Source organism: Furipterus horrens, unplaced genomic scaffold (assembly GCF_987537825.1).
Source record: "Furipterus horrens unplaced genomic scaffold, mFurHor1.1.pri manual_scaffold_10, whole genome shotgun sequence".
Taxonomy (NCBI): domain Eukaryota; kingdom Metazoa; phylum Chordata; class Mammalia; order Chiroptera; family Furipteridae; genus Furipterus; species Furipterus horrens.
The window spans coordinates 82,142,926-82,161,915 of record NW_028327180.1 but is presented as its reverse complement, the minus strand read 5'-3'; positions in this window follow the sequence as shown (position 1 = coordinate 82,161,915).

The window sequence follows — 18,990 nt, the reverse complement described above, 5'->3', positions numbered from 1 at the left end:
AGTAGCTTAACAGCAGAAGGCAGACACCCATTTCAGGCTCATTCTGCTGCTGCAGACGGAGAAGCCCGAGCCCACTCACAGCGGTCTGGTGCCTCTCAGCTAGAAAGCTGCCGTCCCCACCCATGCGACCTGCACGAAGCACAGCCCCACGGAGGGGGTCTGGGCATCTTCGGAACCAATGCTGTCTTTGTGGATTCACATGTGAGATCCAGAACCATCTGTGAGCGTGCTAACTGCCCCTGACCCCCAAGGTCATCCTCACAGTGAAATTCTGGAACCACCACTGGCCACATTCCAGGGACACACTCGCGCTGTCCCTGCGGCAGTCCCCTCACCCCACAGGACATCCTGGCAGCCACTCTGCAGTGAAATAACCATGTGATAATAAAGAACATTTGTTGAGTGATTACTGTGTGGCAGGCACTTCGTGCATTATCTCCTTTGTTCCCCTCCACATTTCTGGGAGGTGGTGTTATGGGTTGAATTGGGCCCCCACCTATAAAAGTGGAAGTCCTGACCTCCAGTACCTGTGACTGTGACCGTCTTTGGAAATCTGGTCTTTGTCCATGATCAAGTTAAGATAAGGTTGGGCCCTAATCCAAGATGGCTGTTGTTTTTACACTAAGGGGAAATTTGCATACTGAGACACACACACTGGGAGAAGGCCATGTGGCAACGAGGACAGCTATTGGGGTGATGAGTCTAAAAGACAACGAATGCCAAAGGTTGCCTGCAAAGCACCAGAAGCTAGGAGCAAGGCCTGGGACAGGTTGTCCCTTACAGCCCTCAGAAGGAACCAGCCCTGCCACACCTTGATTTTAGACTTCTCGCCTCCAAAGCTAGGAAGGAATAGCATTTCTATTGTTTGAGGCCTCCTCATGCCCTATTTTACAGTCCTTCATTAAAATAGCCCTAATAAGCTATTACAGGTGGGGACTATTTTTTCTCTACCTGTTACAGATGAAGACACTGAGGTTTGACACTGACTCTGCCAGGGCCTTCAAGAGAGAGAGCTGGGATGGAGGAGCAGAGGTGGGACTAGGACAGTTCTGGAGGGGCTGGGTGGTCCTGCCCAGCATCTTCTCTCTGCTGCCTGTCACATTAAAGGCCTCAAGAAGTCAGGCTAAGTCAGTGGTTGGGAAAGGAGCTGCCAACAGACACAAGCCAGAGGCTGTTGTATTGGGTGATTTAAGATACATTATCTTGTCTAATATTCAAGAGGGGAACGCAGGTGAGACTTTGAGATTGGAGTGCAATAGGGGACCTATCAGGGTTCATTTTTTTATTTTTAATATTTTATTTATTTATGTTCAGAGAGAGGGGAAAGGAGGGAGAAAGAGAGGGAGAAGAACATCAATGTGAGAAACACGCTTCCAACTGGGGACCTGGCCCACAACCAGGCATGTGCCCTGACTGGGAATCAAACCAGTGACCATTCAGTTCACAGGCTGGCGCTCAATCCACTGAGCCACACCAGCCAGGATCCTACTAGGGTTCTGGGCTCAGCTCTATGAGACTACATATTGGGCTTCTCTGTGTTTCTCCTTGGTTTTCATGTGTATTCTACGTGTTAGTACCTTGTCTGTTCTGGACATTGCATGCATCTCTTTGAGCCTCTTCTTTGCCTCGTCCCTTTTCTCCAGGTGTTCTTCACTGAACTCACATCCTTAGTTTTGTTAGAATCAAATTCCTGTTGAGCTTGGTTTAAGGGGTTGTTTCTTGCCTCAGGGTCACAAAAGTGTTCCCCTCCATTTCATTCTTCTAACTATATTGCTTTGCCTCTTCCATGGAGATTAACCCCTTTGGGTTCCACCTTTGTGTGGGGTCAGGTCGAGGCGTCCGGTGGCAAACGAGTTGTCCAAGTTCCTAAATGCTGCAGCTGCTAACAGGCAGAGCCCCGGCCTCCTCATCCAGGATCCTGTCAACCACAGCCATTTCCTTCTCCCTGGCCCCCTTCCCTCATTTCTGTTATCTGCCTCCTTCCAAGGTGGGCGAACTTTTAAAAATTCCTATGTAGCCCATCTGTTAAAATAAATCCAATAATACAACGAAGCCCTGCACATTCTGTCCTGCTCTTGATGCACAGATCACAAGAATGTATTAAGGCATCGGGAAGTCCTGCTATTTCCCAAAGTGTAGTAGTCCCCATTTGATATAGTGGGTGCCTCCGCAGACAGACACCCTGGTCCCTGTGCCTTTGGGGCGACCCCCACCAGGGTGATGTTTTGGTACCTTCTCAAAGCACGGGACATGGTGTGGGGAAGGCTGCCTGTTTGACTCACCGCAGAGACAGAGACAAAAGATCAGGCAATGAATTTGAAACCCAGAGCCAGTGAGTCAGCATCTTACCCCCAGTGGTGCTCTTCCTCTGGGCAATAGCTTGGCCCCTGCTGATATCCTGAGGGTTATAGGCCCTTAGCACCTCCCCTGAGATCACCAACCCCTCCTGTGCTGCAGGTTCTGCTTAGACAGAAGTGCTGACTGAGACTCAGGCCACATCAGTGCCTCAGGGAAGTTCTAGAGATCGTCCCATCCTGTCTAGTTCTTTCCTGTCATCTGGAATCTCTGGTCGACAGCTTCCTGGAGTGCATGGTTGGTTCTGAGTTGGTCTCATCCTGTGCTCAGCTCAGTGAATGGGGTGAAGTGCTAGGATTGATTGGTAATGACTGCCATGATTACAGAGCAAGAGGTGGTGGCTTTGCACCAACCTGGCATCCTGGCTTTAGTTCAGAGACCCTTCCTGGGGTTGCGGGGAGCCCAAGAGAGGAATCTGGGCTCTAGCTTTTATAAGGAGGCTGAGACATGAAGGAGACAGTTGACGGCACAAGCTTGGGGATGCACCTTGCCCAAGCCAGCCTCAGCCTGCCCCGCACTCCCCCGGCCTCCTCACAAGCAGTCCTGTCGGTGCCATGTGACCCCACCTCCCTGGTTGCAGTCCATTGGACCGTGGGTGGGGACTGGACCTATAGGCCCATTCACCAGCCTTTGAAGTGACCTGGTGGGAAAATTAATTGCACCAAGTAGATCCTCTTGGGGAGTGTGAATTCAAGGCCGAGAGGAGAAGAGTCGATCACAAAAACAGAAGCTATACCATTGAGAAAGAGAAGTGGAGAGAGGGAGAGAAGCTGAGTGGGTTAATGATACACCCAGGAGTGGCAACCCCTCAATTCCTGCAGCTGACACACCAGCTCCCAGGGAGTCCCCGTAAGCAGGGTGTGGGAGGGCAAAATCTATGTCTGCTAGTTTATCAGTTAGGTCCCCATAACCCAATGAACCTGTTTCTGGCCAAATGGATTTTTCCTACACTGAAGGCTGAGGGTTGAGGGCTGGGGCCTACCCACAGGCCTGCTCGGGTCCTGATCTCCAGCTGTGGATGTCACGGTGGGCTCCCCCTGCGGCATGTCAGCAAGATTGCGGAGGGAGTGGGGTTGATTGAAGGGACAGCCAATTCCAGTTAGAACTGGTGTGGTTTTCTAGGTCACTCTGGGCAGAGCATGGTGTCCCCCCTTGACACCTGCCCTCAGTGGGGTTCTAGGGACAGATCTCAGTTGGAGGAGGGGACTAGACCTTAAGACAACATATGTGAATTTGTTGCGAGCTGCAGTCTGGCTTTAGCTTGTCATTACTCAATAAATAGATATAAATAGTATAAATAGATAAAAGCCAGGGAGCCTGGCCAGATCACCTGGATTGGGATCCTGGCTCTGCCATTTACCAAGAGTGGGACTCTAGGCAAGTCATGTAAGCTCTCTGCCCCTCAGCCTCCTTGGCTATAAAATGGGGGTGATGATGGTACTGTAACAGAACCCCTGGGCTGCTCCGATTGAAACAGAACCCACGGGCTGTTTAGTTAGGGGCCCGATTGCCCGCCGCCAGAATCATAACTCTGAATACCAGAGTTTGGTGAAAAGAAAAAGGATTGTTTATTTACACATAGCCCTGCCTCCCCCTCCCAGACCTGGCCAGTCTTAGGAAAGTCAGAAACACCGTTTCCCTACTTCCTAGGCACAGTTCAGCTTTACCAGTAGCTGCCAATCACTCAGTTCTGATTGGGGAGGTCCTTTCTGTGCTGTGGTGCCCTCCAGCTCTCAATGCAGGACCGCCTGGATTCTCAGCCTCCTTGTAAACTGCCTTCTTCCTGCAAACCGCATGGATCTCCTCTCCTTCTCAAAGCAGTCTGGCAAGAGCCTCTTCTTAAAGCCGCCTGGAGACCCCCTGCTCCAAGCCAGATGGAGGGAGCCCACAAGAGCCAGAGAGTGAGGGCGTGAGGGCCAGAGAGAGCCTGAGAGAGAGAGCCTCCTAGAGCCAGAGCCATCCCCAAATGTCCGCTGCTCCTTCCCTCTCCCTCCCTGCCTCCTCTCTCCTCCCCTGCCTCCCCCGCCTCCTCTCTCTCCCTGCGTCCTCTCACGCAGTGGGTGTTGCAAACAGTCCTGACCATTCACAGAACCCTACCTAGGCTCTGTCTGCTTCTTCCGTAGCAGCCCACAGTCCAAGATCCCTCCCATCTTCCTGAGTCTTGGAAGTAAAGCGGATCTTTGCAACAATGTATCCAGCCACTAGCTCCAAGCATGCAAGGGCATCCTGAAAGCTGCTTCCTGCTCCCTATCTCCCAGCCGCAAACTCTGGGGTTTGTTTTTGAACTCCCCTGTTTCTGTAACAGTACCTCACCAAGTTGTGAGGGATACATATAAGCATAGAATGGGACCTGACACATAGTAAATGCTACTAAATGCCAGGCTCGTGCCAGGTGCTGCAGGTACAAAGTGGACTTGGTCCCTGTCCTCGTGGAGTTTAAAATTGTTAAAAGAAACAACAGACCCAAAATGGAGTCATTTTGCTAAGCACCGCCAGGACAACACTTAACCTAACTGCAGTTTCAGCCTCTTGTAGGAGTGGAATTTTAAACCAATTAGTCTGGAAAGTCCTGGTCAGCACTGCTGAGGTAATCTGTCTGTCAGACTGCCTGCCTGCCCCTGCGGGGAGGTGACCTTGCCTGAAATAGTCCGATCCTTTCACTGTCCTGTCCCACCCTCTTTCTGCCTGTAAAACCTTTCCATTTCTACAACCCTGAAGTGCCCTTCCACTCGTTAAATAGTATGCTGACAGATTCACAAATCACCTAATAAAGCCAATCAGACCTTCAAATTTACCCAGTTGAATTTTGTCCTTTAGCAGAGTCTAGAATTCGCTGGCAGCTGAGGGACCTGTCCACCTTTGTCTTCCACACTGTGGGGAACTGGTTTTCTCCGGGCCTGGTCTCAGCCAGCCTTGGTGAGACTGATGTCTCCCCCTGCCCCCCGCGCCCACATATAGTTTTGCTTCAACTCTCCTTCCCAGCCTGGATTGCTATGTGCCAGCCAGCTGTGGAGGCTTTGGCAGAATCTGTGCCCAAGGGGAGGGAGGCATCCTGGGCTGAGAGTCAGTAAGACCACTGCTGGGGGTGAGGGACACAAGGGTGGAGGAGGGAGGCAGACCAGAAACTAATACACTGGGGGCAGCTGTGGGGGCCCCTCTATTAAGTGGCTACCATGTGGCTGAAACATGCTTGTAGACATCCTTGTAGTTATTTCCCACTAAGTGCTTAACGCACTATAATTTACCCCTTTACAACTCTTGAGGCCAGAAGTCCAAAATCAAGGTGTCAGCTGGGCTGCGCTCCTTCCAAAGACTGTAGGGGAGAATGCTTCCTTGGCTCTTGCAGCCTCTGGTAGCTTCCAGCATTCCTTGGCTTGTGGCAGCATGACTCCAACCTCTGCCTCTGTCTGTGGGTGTCTGTGTTTTGTCTCTGTGTCCACATTTCCCATAAAGACACCAGTCACGGGACCTCCCCTAATCCAGGATGACCTCATCGTAACTCGATTGCCTGTGCCAAGAACTTCTACCCAAATAAGGTCACATTCACAGGTTTTTGGTGAACATGAATTTGGGAGAACACTAGTCAACCCAGTATAATCCCTTAGCCATCACCTATCAGAATGAATTTGGTGCTATTTCCCCCATTTTACAGATGGTGCGGGAGGAGGGACGAGAGCTACACTCAGAGGGAAGAAAGGAGCAGCAATAGGAAATCCTTAGGGCAATGATGAGGGCTGCTTATCAGCCCACGCTCTGGACTTCAGCCTCCTCCTGGCCCTCCTCTCCTCTTTCTCCCTGACCCACCTCAGCCCTTCCCAGCACAGGCAGGAAGCAGCTTAGCCCAATGCCCTGCTGGGGCCTGTTCTGTGCTGACCTGGCAGGAATAAGCTGGCAGCAGCAGCAGCAGAAACTCAGGAAAAGCAGTGGCTGGAACAAGCTAGAGAATGCTTATCTGGGGCCAACAGATGGGAGAGGGCTGGAGGGGCCACCTGCCTGGGAAGGGCCCTTATCTTCTCCGAGTGGCTGGGGTGTATGTGTGTGTGTGTGAGTGTGTGTGTGAGTGTGGCGGCCAGAGGCCTGGAAGGGTGGGTCAGCCCTGTTGCCTGCCCTCAGGCCCTGCCCAAGCACAGGAAGCTGCTTATCCAGATCATGGGGCAGGGAGGTCTCTGAGAGACATAACAGTGCAGGGGTGTCAGATCAGTGGTGGATCTACCTCCAGACCAGAGGCAGATTAGGGTGGGTTGAGGCCTGGGGCGCAGAAGAAAATATTTGGCCCCTTAAAAAAAAGAGAGAGACAGGAAAAATAAAAATACATGTTAACCATATTTTTAAATAAATAAAAAATATTATGTACTATTAATGTTTTATTTCCAATAAAATTTGCATATGTATAATATAATTAATAGTAGCATAATAATAATCACAAAGTTTTGAACTAATAGTTGAACATAAAAGTGTCAAGTTAGGGTTTTGTGGGGCCCTTCAGAAGTCGGCGCCCGGGGCGCGTGTCTGGTGCATCCGCAGTTAAATCTGCCCTGTGGCCTCTGAGCCTCCATGATGTCTCTCCTAGGGGTGGAAGAGCTCCCTCTGTGCCTGAAGAGAGGGGCAGGTCAGGGCCAAGTCTGCTGGTCCACATCGAGTTGCTTTTCATGACTCTCAAACTTTTGACGCAGGGTGACAGCCAAGCCCTCCTGTTCCTCCACTCCCTGTGAATCACTCCTGGCTGCAGACGCAAAGCAGGTTTTATAGCTGCTGCGCCTGCAGCCTGGCTGGCATGGCATCTGAGGCCAGAGGCCAGCTGCTTCTCGGGACCCACCCTGCCCCCAGGCTGCCTGATGTGTGTGCTGGGAAAGCTCAGATGGTTTTGTAGTACAGGTAAAAGTTTGCCTGGTCAAGCAAGTTCAAGGAGGGAATTGTGGGCAGAAGAATGGCATGTGCAAAGGGCCAGACTGAGGGTTGGCGCGGGGGTGAACGGGATTGGGAGGCAGCAGCGACACATGAAACCATTGTCTACAAGACCTGGGTTCTGGTCTTGGCTTAGTCACAATCTTGCTGTGGCACCTGGGGCAAGTCCTTGCCCTCCTGGGACGTGGTTAGTCCGTCTGTACAGCAGAGGCCATTCCTGCCTTGTCCAGGTGGGGTTCCCACTACCTCTTCCTCTCTGTCCGGGCCAGGGGAGGGAACCAGTGGCTGATCCTCAGAGAGGCCCAGCCTGGCTTGGATGTAGCGCAGCTGTCCCTGGGCCTCTGCACAGGTCTGGTGGGGAGAGAGACACTCTGTTCTTCTCAGGAGGCAGCCCAGGACAGGGTACCAGCCACCATATACCACTCCGACCCTGAGTGAGTCATGCAACCTATCTGGGCCCCCCCCTCCCGTAGCTCAACAGCTGGTGGGGTGTCTGGAGCCAGGGGATGCCTGCACAGCCGAAGGAGGAATGTGTTTATCCCACCCCCAGCCCCCCACCCCGTGCAAGGAGGAAACCCAGCAAGACCCCCACCGGATGCCTTCCCAGACTCCTCCCCAAGCCAGACACATTGTTGTGAGCGGCCCCTCCTCCCAGCTTCATTTCGGGGCTGTCCTGCCTCTCTTTATCCATCCACAGATATAAACCTCACCCAGCTCGGGCCGCCCTTGGCCTGGACCCAGGACCTGCTCTGCCCCGCTCTGTGTCTACTAACTCTTGTGGGACCTTGACTAGTCCCTTGCCCTCTCTGAGCTCAGTCTCCCCTTTCTATTATGCAGGGATGGGATGAAGGGAGCTCCGAGGGTCCCTTCAGTCCTGGAAGAGGAGCCTCTGTGAGACCTCTAAGGAAGGCATTGGAGACGTGGGTTGTCACTCATTCACCAAAGCGTCAGCCCCTGAAGGTGCCAGGCTCTTTTCGGGGTGCTGTCCATTTATCAGCAAACAAGACAGAGGCAGCCCGGCCTCAGTGAGGGAGACAGGCATTGAGCCAAGGCCTCATTCCAAACTGTCAGACAGGGAAGAGATGAGGGGTCAGGGAAGGGCTCCCCCAGGAGGTGACATTTAAGCTGAGACGAGGAGGAGAAAATGGTGATAGTGCCATCGACAAAGGGGCAGGGAAGAGCATTCCAGGCTGCAGGGCCAGCCTGTCTGAGACTGAGTAGGGGACAAGGAGCTGACTATACCACTAGAGCCGTGGGACCCTAGGAAGTGTCTTAACCTCCCCAAGGCTCATTGTCATCATTTGCAAATTGGTGATAATATCGAACTTGAGAGATGCTCATGAAGATTTCATTACATAGCTCCCCCAGCTTATTTTGGGGCCTTACGAAATGAGATACTTTGCACTCAAGAAATGGCAGCAAAGTATCTTATTATGCTCTGCGCGTATATGATATGTTATTATCTATTGGTCTAATTATATTTTACAACCCACTCATCTTTGTTTTTCTTTATTCTTCTGCTCCCGTTTTTAATTTGCATGATTGTGTTGCATGTTACATATTCCTTTACATTTTGGTAAAAAAGACATTATTTTTATTACCGTTACTATGATGAAAGTGTGGGAGAATGCTTTCCAGTGTGTAAGCTGCTCCACAAATGTGAGGAAGTCTTATCACACATCCCAAGTGTCTCAAGCTGCAGTCACATTTAATATTTTGCATTCTAGAATCAAAGCTCCTTGTAAACCTGAAGCCTCACACACGTGCTGGGGAGCTGTGGGCACTGGGCCGCCCTGACAACCCAGGCAGAGCTGGACATGCTGGCAGGGAAGAAGACCTTCCATGGTCCCCTCAGGACAAGTCCTGGGGGTAGAGAGGTGCCAAAGGGCCAAAGGGTAGTGGAATGCTCACAAGGCAGCATTGCTGGGCCTGGGGCTCCAAACTCACAGACTGCTGGGTTCTTACAAGTTTTGAATGCCTGGACCTGGAGAAACAAGGGTTGTGCTTTTAATGCTTCTACCGCCTAGTTTTTCTTTTTTTGTTATCCTGTTTTATTTGGAATTTAATCTTTGAAACCTTCATCTCAAAGCACCCACGTGGGAGGCAGTGGGTCACAGGCACCTGAGAGCTGGGATTATCTCTGGAACCCCAGCACGAGGGACCAGAGCTGATGACCCCCACCTGGCCGCACCTGCTCATCTCCGGGGAGGTCACCCTGTGTGTGTGAATGTGAGTGCGCGTGCGTGTGAGTATTCAGCACTGTGACTGACCGAACAGATGTGAGCGTTGTCTGCGTGAGTACTCGTGAGAGCTGTGTTGAAAATTGGTGTGCGTCAGCACGTTTGAGAGTGGATGTGTGCGCATTGCGCGCGTGCAGAAGTGTGGGTGTGAGAGTGCTTGTGAGTGTAAGTGGTGTGAAAATGGGTATGCATTTGTGTGTATGGGTATGCTTGTGTGAAAGTGTGGGAGAGTATGATCATGAAATGTGTGTGTTCGTACATGACTGTGTTGGTGTATGTGTCTCTGAGCGCACGAGCAGGGTGAGGCTTGTGTGAAAAAGTGTGTCTGAGCGTGCGCGCGAGCCTAGCCACCCTAAAGCACCAACGTGACCTGTAGAAAACACGCCGGAGTCATGTCAGGATCTGGTCAGTGACCCTTCAGGGTGCCCACGCCTTTGACACAGTGACCCTGTCCTGACAGAGGGTCCAGGTTGGTCACAGCTGGTCATTCTCTCCTTGCCCTTGGACTGCCCACTGCAGTTTTAAGATCGCCCTGGGAAGGCTCCTCCCAGACTGGGGAGTGTAGGGGTGTCCGCCGCTGGGGGCCCAGGTGAGAGAATGCTGAAGTACCAGAAGCGCTTGTGAAACTTCTTCCTGACTGCTGTCAGACCGAAAATCTCCAGGCCTCCTGGGCCCCGTGGACCGCCAAGGTCACGGGCTCTGTTCCCTGCGTCCTGCTCTCTGCCGCCCTCTTCTGGGCGTCTTCCAGGGTGGACGCAGAGGGAAGTCCCATACCTGCACCAGCGAACAGCTTCCCCTCCGGCTTTCCTGCTACACGGGGTCGCAGCATCCTCCCTTGACCCGCCTGCTGGACTCTCCCCAAGTCCTGGGAGGGCGTTCACTGTGCCCATGATGCTTATTTTAGGTCTTATACTCAGTGGAAGAGAAAATGAATGTGTGGACTGGCTCAGTAGGCAAAGGAGAAATAGAGTCCTAGAGAAGGGATCTCAGTGAACTCATACAGAACCTTCCAAGTGCCCAGGGCTTGCTCTGCAATGGCTTCACTGGGGAGCCAGTCCTGGCCTTTCCCTGCCCAGAAAGAGCCAGACTTTCTCATTTGACTGGGTGGCCCCAGGAGAAGTAGGCTGTCCACAAACTGGGGCAACTGGGCGGGCTGGGGCGGCGGGCAGCGAGGGGCTGGAACCCAGCCTGCTTTTGCCAGGCACCTCGGCTGGTCCTGCCGGATTGTGCTGAGCTGGCCCACGCCCGGGAGGAAGGTGACATGGACAGAGACACGCCTGAGAGCCGGAGGTGGGGAGGTCTTGGGGGGCCCTAGATGCCTCCACTCCACCCCCTGCTTCTGCTACAGCATCATTATCCCACCAGACAGATGAGGACCCCAAGGTTCAGAGGGGCCAGGCCTGCCCAAGGCCACGGGTCCCCATGTCCAACCAGGCCTGTCACCCAGGAGTCCTGCTTGCTTTCTCCAGCTACCCGGGCACTGTTCCTGTGCCCCTTGGGTGAGGCAGGGCCCCCAATTCCCTTCCCAGGACTTCCAAACAATGACAGCTCAGCCCCCCTGTTCTAGTGACCCAGTGTAGAAGAAAGGAAAACACAGAAAAACCAAAAGAAAGCGAAATCACTCCTGTGAACAGCCCCAGTCCCCAAATAGCCCCTTTAACTCTGCCTGCCACTTTCTCTGGAAATGAACCCCCTTCCTGACCTCTCTGTGGGTCTCACCCAGCCCCCTGCAACCCTCACTATAACCAAGAGCATCCCATCCCCAGGGGTGGACATCTGTGTCCTCCCCTCCTGTGCTACCCCATCCCCCCTTGTGCCTGCCTCAGTGATGGCTCAGGAGCCCTTCAGACCACAGAGCCCAAAATTCTCTCTCTCTTTCTTCCTTCCTTTCTTTCTTTCTTTCTTTTTTTCTTTCTTTCTTTCTTTCTTTCTATTTTATTTATTTTTAGAGACAGGGAAAGTAAGGGAGAAAGAGAGGGAGAGAAACATTGATGTGTGAGAGAAATATCAACTGGTTACCTCTCATACACCCCCAGCTGGGGACCTGGCCCGCAACCCGAGCATGTGCCCTGACAGGGAATGAAATGGCAACTTTTCGCTGGGCACTCAATCCATTGAGCCACACCGGACAGGACCCAAGATTCCATTTCTAAGTGAGATGACTGGGCCAACCATTCCCCTGTTCTGAACCCTCCTATGGTTCCCGGGCAGATGAAAGAAGACCCAGACTGTTTAGTCTGGCATTCAAGGCCCCACACCATGTGGTCCAGTGTCTCCCAATAATTACTCTTCCACACTGCAGGCCTGCAGGAATGAATGGTCATCTTCTTTCTGGGCTGGCCTGCCCTGACAGCTCGTGAGCTAAGTGAGAGCAGCAGCTGGGTCCACTTTATCTCTTTGTCCCCTTTGCTTATCCCAGGGCCTGGCAGAGAGTGGGCCCTCAGCAAATGTTCACCAGAACTGAACTGGCTTGAGTGAATCAGTTCATTCCTGTGAAGTCCAGGGTTCTACCCCAGCCCATTGCCCTAGACTGCAGGGTTTGCCTGCTCCTGCCCTGGAAACATGCTGGCTATCTGTCCCTTTTCTGTTTTTTTCCCGCCCTCCTCTGCTGGACCCAAAGGTCCTTCCATTCTGTTCTCTCTTCATGCTCAGCCCCAGGACCTGGGCAGTGCACGGCGAGGCTCCAGGGAGTCTCAGGTGCCTGGCTGTGCTGAGCATGCTGGGATGCCGCAGGGCTGGCTTCTTCGGAGGACTGGAACACAGCTGCTCTTTCATGGGGGCTAAACAAGCTTCAACAGGTCAACTTCGGGTCCTGAAACTGAGTTCCTGACATGAACTAGAACTGATGTGGCAGTAGACAGGCCTGGCCTGGGAATTCCGGCTGAGGCCTAATCACAGACAGGCGATGTAAGCTTGGGCAAGGAGTTGAGCTTGTCTGAGCCTCAGCTTTGCCATCTGTACAATGGGCACGAGAATATCCAGCTCATGGTGTTGCTGGGAGCATTACAGGTGAGCTCTCATGGAAGGTGTCCGTAAACTACAAAGCTGATGGAGGGGAGGGGAGATTGTTGTTCTGTGGGTTCTGGGTCAGCATTGGCCTGGTCTGGAGGCTGGGAAGAGAGGGAGGCAGGATCCACGCCTCCCCAGGCCAGGTACAGGTTTTTCTGGTTAGGATGTGTGCAAGGGGGGAGGAGGGGAGAACTGGGGAAGAAGCTGGGGAAGGCACGTAGGACCTCTGTTGGGAGCTAATGAGTCACTCTCCTCTCTAGCCTTCTTTTCTTTTCTTTTTTTTTTTTTTTTTGTCTTAATTAGTTCTTTCTGCTTACAAAAGCAGGATATGCTCATTGTATAAAGTTCAAACAACACTGAATTACATAGTGTACATAGCGTAGAAGGTGGGCAGTTTCCTGTATTCATGTCGTTCCCAGGTGTCACTGTTGTTGACATTTTGTTGGAGGTTCTTCCAGATTTTTCTTTTGATGAATGGATGCCCAATTTTTAAGTTAAAGAAGCATGTTCCTTGCAGACTATTCAAAACAATGTAGAACCATATCATGTATACTCCCTCCTGCATTCCTCTCCAGACCAAGCGCTATGACGGCTTTGTGGGGACCACCTTGAAATTTTTATATGCAAATATATCCACAAGTGGGCATAAAGGAGAAGGAGCCAGTAGTGATTATAGACCAAATGCCAAGAATGCCAGGATACAAGTCCCAGTCCCAACAATTACTAGCTGGGTGACTGTGGGCAAGTTACTTAACCTCTCTAAACTTCATTTTCTTCCCCTGTAAAATGAGAATAATGATAGCAGCTACTTCAAAGTGTGATGGAGAGAATGAGATGAAATAAAGTATGCATTGCTCAGCAGAACATCTCAGTGAGGATTAGCATCGCTTTATGTGTGTATATATATACTCATAAAGAGTAATTTTCTCCCCCACAAAAAGGAGATCATACTATGTGTTCTGTCTTGTTTTGTTTGGAGACAGAATTAGGTGGAAAAATTAGTCATAGGGATCCTGAAATTTACATGAGAGACAAGAAGTCTTGCATTTAGAGTCAAAGAGTTGGTTGCATAAGTGTAGGACGGGAGACACCTAGATTTCCCAAGCTGAGTCACAGCCGCCTCCGACTGGGGCTGCGGCCTGGGGTTGGTCAGCAGATGCTGAGCTTTCGAAACGTGGGAGGTGATGGGGTTTCTGTAACCTGGGCCTTAGAGGCTTTTGCAGCCCACACTGCGTGTGCATCCAGCTACCTTTTATCTCGAAATGTCTAAAATTTCTCCCTTCCTGCCTCCCTCCAGCCTCCTTACCCCCCAATCTTCCCAGCCTCAGCAATAGCATTCAGAGTCTGTCCATTGGCTCAAGCCAGACCGGGGAGGCTGGCAGTGTGGGGACGCTGCTTTCTGAGTTTTCCTCCCTCCTACATCAGATCCCTCTGCGAATCCTGGGGGCCTTTGTTCCCCCCCACACACCCCCTTCACCCCCACCTCTCCTGCTGCCTCCATCCTGGCATCTTCTGGTCCTTCTGCACCCCAGACTTTTAAGTTCACTTTGATTTTTTAAATAGATAGTATGATGGGTTGAATGGTGACACCCCCAAAAATATGTCTACATCCTCATTCCCAGAATTGACCCTGTTTAGAAAAACGGTCTTTCCAGATGTGATTAAGGATCTTGAGATGAACAGATCCTCCTGGATTTTCCAGGTGGGCCCTGGATTGATGATAAGTGTCCATTATAAGAGACACACCGGGGAGATTTGACAGACAGGAGAAGGCGAGGCAACAACGGGGCAGATGTTGGAGGGGTGCAGACCCCAGCCAAGGAATGCTCGGAGCCACCAGAAGATAGAAGAGGCGGGGACAGAAGCTCCCTCGTGCCCCTGGGAGGGAGCGTGGCTCTGTCAACACCTTGATTTTGGACTTCTGGCCTCCGGACTTGTGCGAGATAAATTTCTCTTGTTACAGGCCACCCAGTTTGTGGTCCCTTGTTTGGGCACCCACAAGAAGCCAACACAGGCGATATGTACATGGTTCAAGTGGCAAAATGACATAAAATGTAAATTTTGAGAAATATAGACTTTCTAGGTAACTGCTTTTACTAGGTTCTTCTCTACTGGTCTAGGATCTCTTTATACAGACAGAAGAGAACAGGATTCCTTTAAAAGAGGGATCTTTTAAAATATCTGACTGCATCACTCACTGTGCTTAGGTGCACTCACTTGGCCTGGCCCCTGCGCCCTGAATCATGGCCCCCCACCTCCCTCCAGGCTGCAGCCACCCCCTCCTTGCATGAAGATCCCACACTCCTTCTGCCTCAGGGTCTTGACGACCACCCTTGCTCCTGCCTGACCCTCAGACCCTTAGTCCCCATTGTCTTCCTGTCATCAGTTCTCACTCAAATATCACTCCTCCCCTCCTCCATGCTCCCCCCTGATGTCCCAGTTTAAAATAACTACTGACTGTAATGCACGCATTCACGTTCTTTCTTGAGTTTGTCACAATCTAACATTGTCTGAATCATGTGTTGGTTTTCTGATTTGTGTTGCGTCTGTCTCCCTCCAGACTGTAAATTGGATGAGCTGGGATTTGGTTTGTTCACACCTTCATCCTGGACCTGGAAAAGTGCCTGGCCCATAGCAGGCCTTCGGTACCATGTGTTGAATACAGAGATTAAATCTCAAGGCCAGCCACTTTCTAGAAACTGTTGGACCCTCCAAAGTAACATGCTGCGTTTTTTGTGAATGTGCAACTATTTTCCCGGAGATGATTGACAGCTTTTATTTGATTTTCAAAGGGGTCCTGACCCCAAAGACATGAAGGGTGTGGGTGTACAGGAAGGGACACAAGCTTAAATTCAGTCCCCAAGGCCCCCTGGGGGGCTGAGGCATGTGTAGCTTGGCGGAAGGAACCCCAGGAAGCCAGGACCATGGTTTGTAAGTCTCATGGCCAGTGAAGGAACTGGGGGAAATGGCAGGGCTTTAATTTCAGCAAGGGACGGACCTCCACGCTGGCCAAGAACATGAGGAGGACTGGTGACGTGGTGAGGTCCTCGTCTCTGGAGGTGTGCAAGCAGGTGTGCATGCCTCTCTGTCAGAAATTGTGCTGGGATGAGCGGGCCAAGGAAACACACAGTTCTGGGATGTAGGAGAGTTACATGGTCTGAGTCAGAGGGGACAGTCTCTAAATTTATGTAGCTTAGGGTCCTTCCAGCCTTCCACAGGCTAGAGTACAAGTGAGATGCCTCTGTCTGTCCCTGGAGTGAGTTCCTTTCCCATATTTTACATAAAAGGAGCAAGTCTGGACCTACTCCCTCCCTGCTAGGTTGGCTTCCACTTTGCCTGCTCCCGTGACTCTGAGAAAGACCATCTGGGTCTGAAATGCAAGGACAGGCCTGGATCTTTTTTTGTGGCCACTGCCCTTTTGCAGCAATGACCTTGGCTTGCACAGGCTGCCAGCCGGCCTGCAGGACCGCTGGAGCTGTGTAACCTCTCATAGGCTGGACTGTCCTCCTCTGGCCTCCCTTTGGCTTCCTCACGGTCAGCAACTTCCTTTCAGGCCCTTTGTTTCAGGACCAGAGCATCCCATTTCACAGCCTTTATCTGGGTCATCAGACTACATCCTACAGCAATTTCAGGCTGCCCTTCCTGCTGTCCCCTCTGAGCAGGCAGCTCTCTGGGAGCCTAGATGCCTTTCTCCTTGCAGCAGGGGGAAAAAATCTCTGGAGGAGCAGCAGATGTCCCTTCCAGAGGAGCTGTTGGCTCCAAGGCTCAGATTGGACGCTGCTGTCTCCAAGCTCGTGTGGGAGATGGTTGGCCTGGGTGTGGGGCTGTGCTTGTTTCCTGATGTAGCTACTTAGCAGTTATGGGACCCCAGGCAGATGTCTGATGCTCTGAACCATTCTCTATCTGTACCATAAGAACCACCATGAAACTCACAAGTCAGATAATATGTATAAAGCAAATTCAAAGTGCCAGGCACAGAATAAGGGCTCAATAAATCATAGGTATTATTATCGCTACTATTATTTTAGTAAGTACCACTTAAATACTCTGGGCCTCTGTAAAAAGCATGATGACAATATGCATCTCATAGCAAGGATTACATAAAGTCATGGGATGTAAAGTACGTTTTGAGATGCACAATCCTACACAAATGTGTTAGATAATAATTACTGATAACATTAATAATGATAATGGAAAGTCCTTGTAAGCAAGGAAGCCGCCTGTTTTTCTAGGATTGGCCACAAGAGGGCACTCTCTCCCTTGCTCAAGTCTTGCCACGGGGGCCCTCTCCTGGGAGGGACCTGGTGCAGGCCTCTCTCACTGCCAGGAAAGCCTGGGCACAGTCCTGGCTATCTGTCACTGGACTTGTCAAAGGGTAGGTGGGTGCCAGTTCCTTCTCCCCACAGGGTGGAAGCCCATGGCGTAGCATTTAGGGATGTGTTTGAAACTCTTACTACTTTAGGGCTGCGTTGAGAAATGGTCTCAACACTGAAATTCTGCAAGGGCAGTGCAGAAGCATGTGAAGGAGTCTGTCCTTACGGCGCTATCCTCATGGGACCTCGGGCTTCTCAGCCGTGAAGTGCAGGCACACAGGCCTTCCCGTGAGCTTGTTCTGGGGCGCAAAGGAGAGATGTGGGGAGCTCCTGGGCCTCTGGGTATCGTTGTGTATAAGAAGTTGGCAGGTTGTTGATTTTTTTCCTTGAAATGCAGCAGAGCATGGAGGATCCTGCCTAAAGTGGGGTATTTGTGTCTCAGATGTCCCCGCGTGTCAGTCGTGATGCCTGTGGTTCAGCTCAGGTCCAGAGTTTACTCTGAACCCTAATACCTACGCAGGATGTGATTTCAGACTCTTTCCTGTGTAACCTGGTCAGTCACACCTTGGGGACTAAATGTGAGCAACTGTGTGGCTGGGCCCCAAGTGCTTCTCAGCTCTTATCTTGGTCCCACACTAATGGGCCTAACGCCCCTCCTCTAACCCTCCACAGTGGGGTCTCCCCAGACATGTCATGGCAGCTTCCTGGGGCTTCCAGCCACCCCGACGTGGGCCCCAATTGCTGTGCATGATGGCCTCTAGAAGTGTCTGGCAAAGGAAAGGCACCTGCAGGTTACCTCAGGTGGGGCTGTGTTACCACCCCCACTGGCCCTGCCAAATTCATGTTGAAGTCCTAACCCCCAGTACCTCAGAATGTGACTATTTGGAGATGGGGTTTTTAAAGAGATAATTAAGGGGGAATGAGGTCCTTAGCATGGGGCCTAATCCAATGTGACTGATGTCCTCATGACAAGAGACCAGGATACAGACACTCACAACGTGAAGACACGGGGAGAAGACAGCCCCCTGCAAGGCGGACAGAGTGACCTCAGGGGACACCAGCCCTGAGACATTTTGACCTTACCCTCCCAGCCTCCAGAACAGAGAGAAGGTAACGTGCTGCTGTGGCAGCTGCCCAGTCTGTGTTCCTCTGTTATCAGCCCCAGCAAACTGCGGATAGGCTGTCCAGTTCTTTCCCTGCCCGCCTCCCGTGACCTGCCCTGTTCCCAGGAAGAATCAGGACACAAGTCAAGGGTCCAGCACTTTATTGTAGTCACAGAGCACAGGAGAGACCACTTGGGGCTCAGGGAAGGCTTGTTTTACCCTTTTCCCCAGAGGAAGACATTGAGAGACAGCCCCGCCCCACCAGGCCCGTGGGAGGGAGGGGGCAAGGGCGGCTAAAAAGTAGAAACACAGACTTGGTTTAATTCCAGCTGCATGAGCTAGCTTAGCATAGTGTCTGGAAAACTATGAAGTCAGTGATTGGAAGCTATTATTGTTATTGTTGTTATTATTATTATTAGGACCCGGTCACGTTTCTTCATGGTCAGGCCAGCTGCAGGCTCTGTGTGAGAGGACTGTTAGAAAGACAGCCTGAGACACATGTGGGGGCCACCTGGGAATATGGGGATCATGCCCCAGGGTGAGGGCTCTGGGGCCATGGCACCTCCTGTCTCTACCGACCCCACAAAAAGCACTAGGAAGAGTTTGCGAGAAGTTCTGGTTTTACTCCTGGACCACTCTCAGTCTTTGGCATTCGGTCGTTAGCATGCCCTGCGTCTGTTCAGAAAGTCTTCTTCTTTTTTTTTTAAGTCTCGTAGTGTTTGCTTTTGGCTAAGGAATTGCCAGAGGCGGCTGCACTTAGAATGAATCCTGGCTCTCCCTGCTGCTATAGGTGTGACCTTGGGCCGGTCAGTTCTCCTCTCTGAGTGGAGGCATCATGGGTAATGAGATGGTGGATGGGGCTAACGTGGTCCCTGGCTCGAAAGTGACAGGGGCAGAGGGAGTCTCAGCATGCATGTGCGTGGACGCGCGCGTGTGTGAGTGTAGAGAGCCCATGTTCCTGGAGTGGGGCGAGGTAGGCGTCACCTCAAGAGGATGCTCTGAGTTTTGTCTTCACCTTGAAACAAATTTTCATTTTTCTGTGGATGCAATCCAAACTGAACTAAG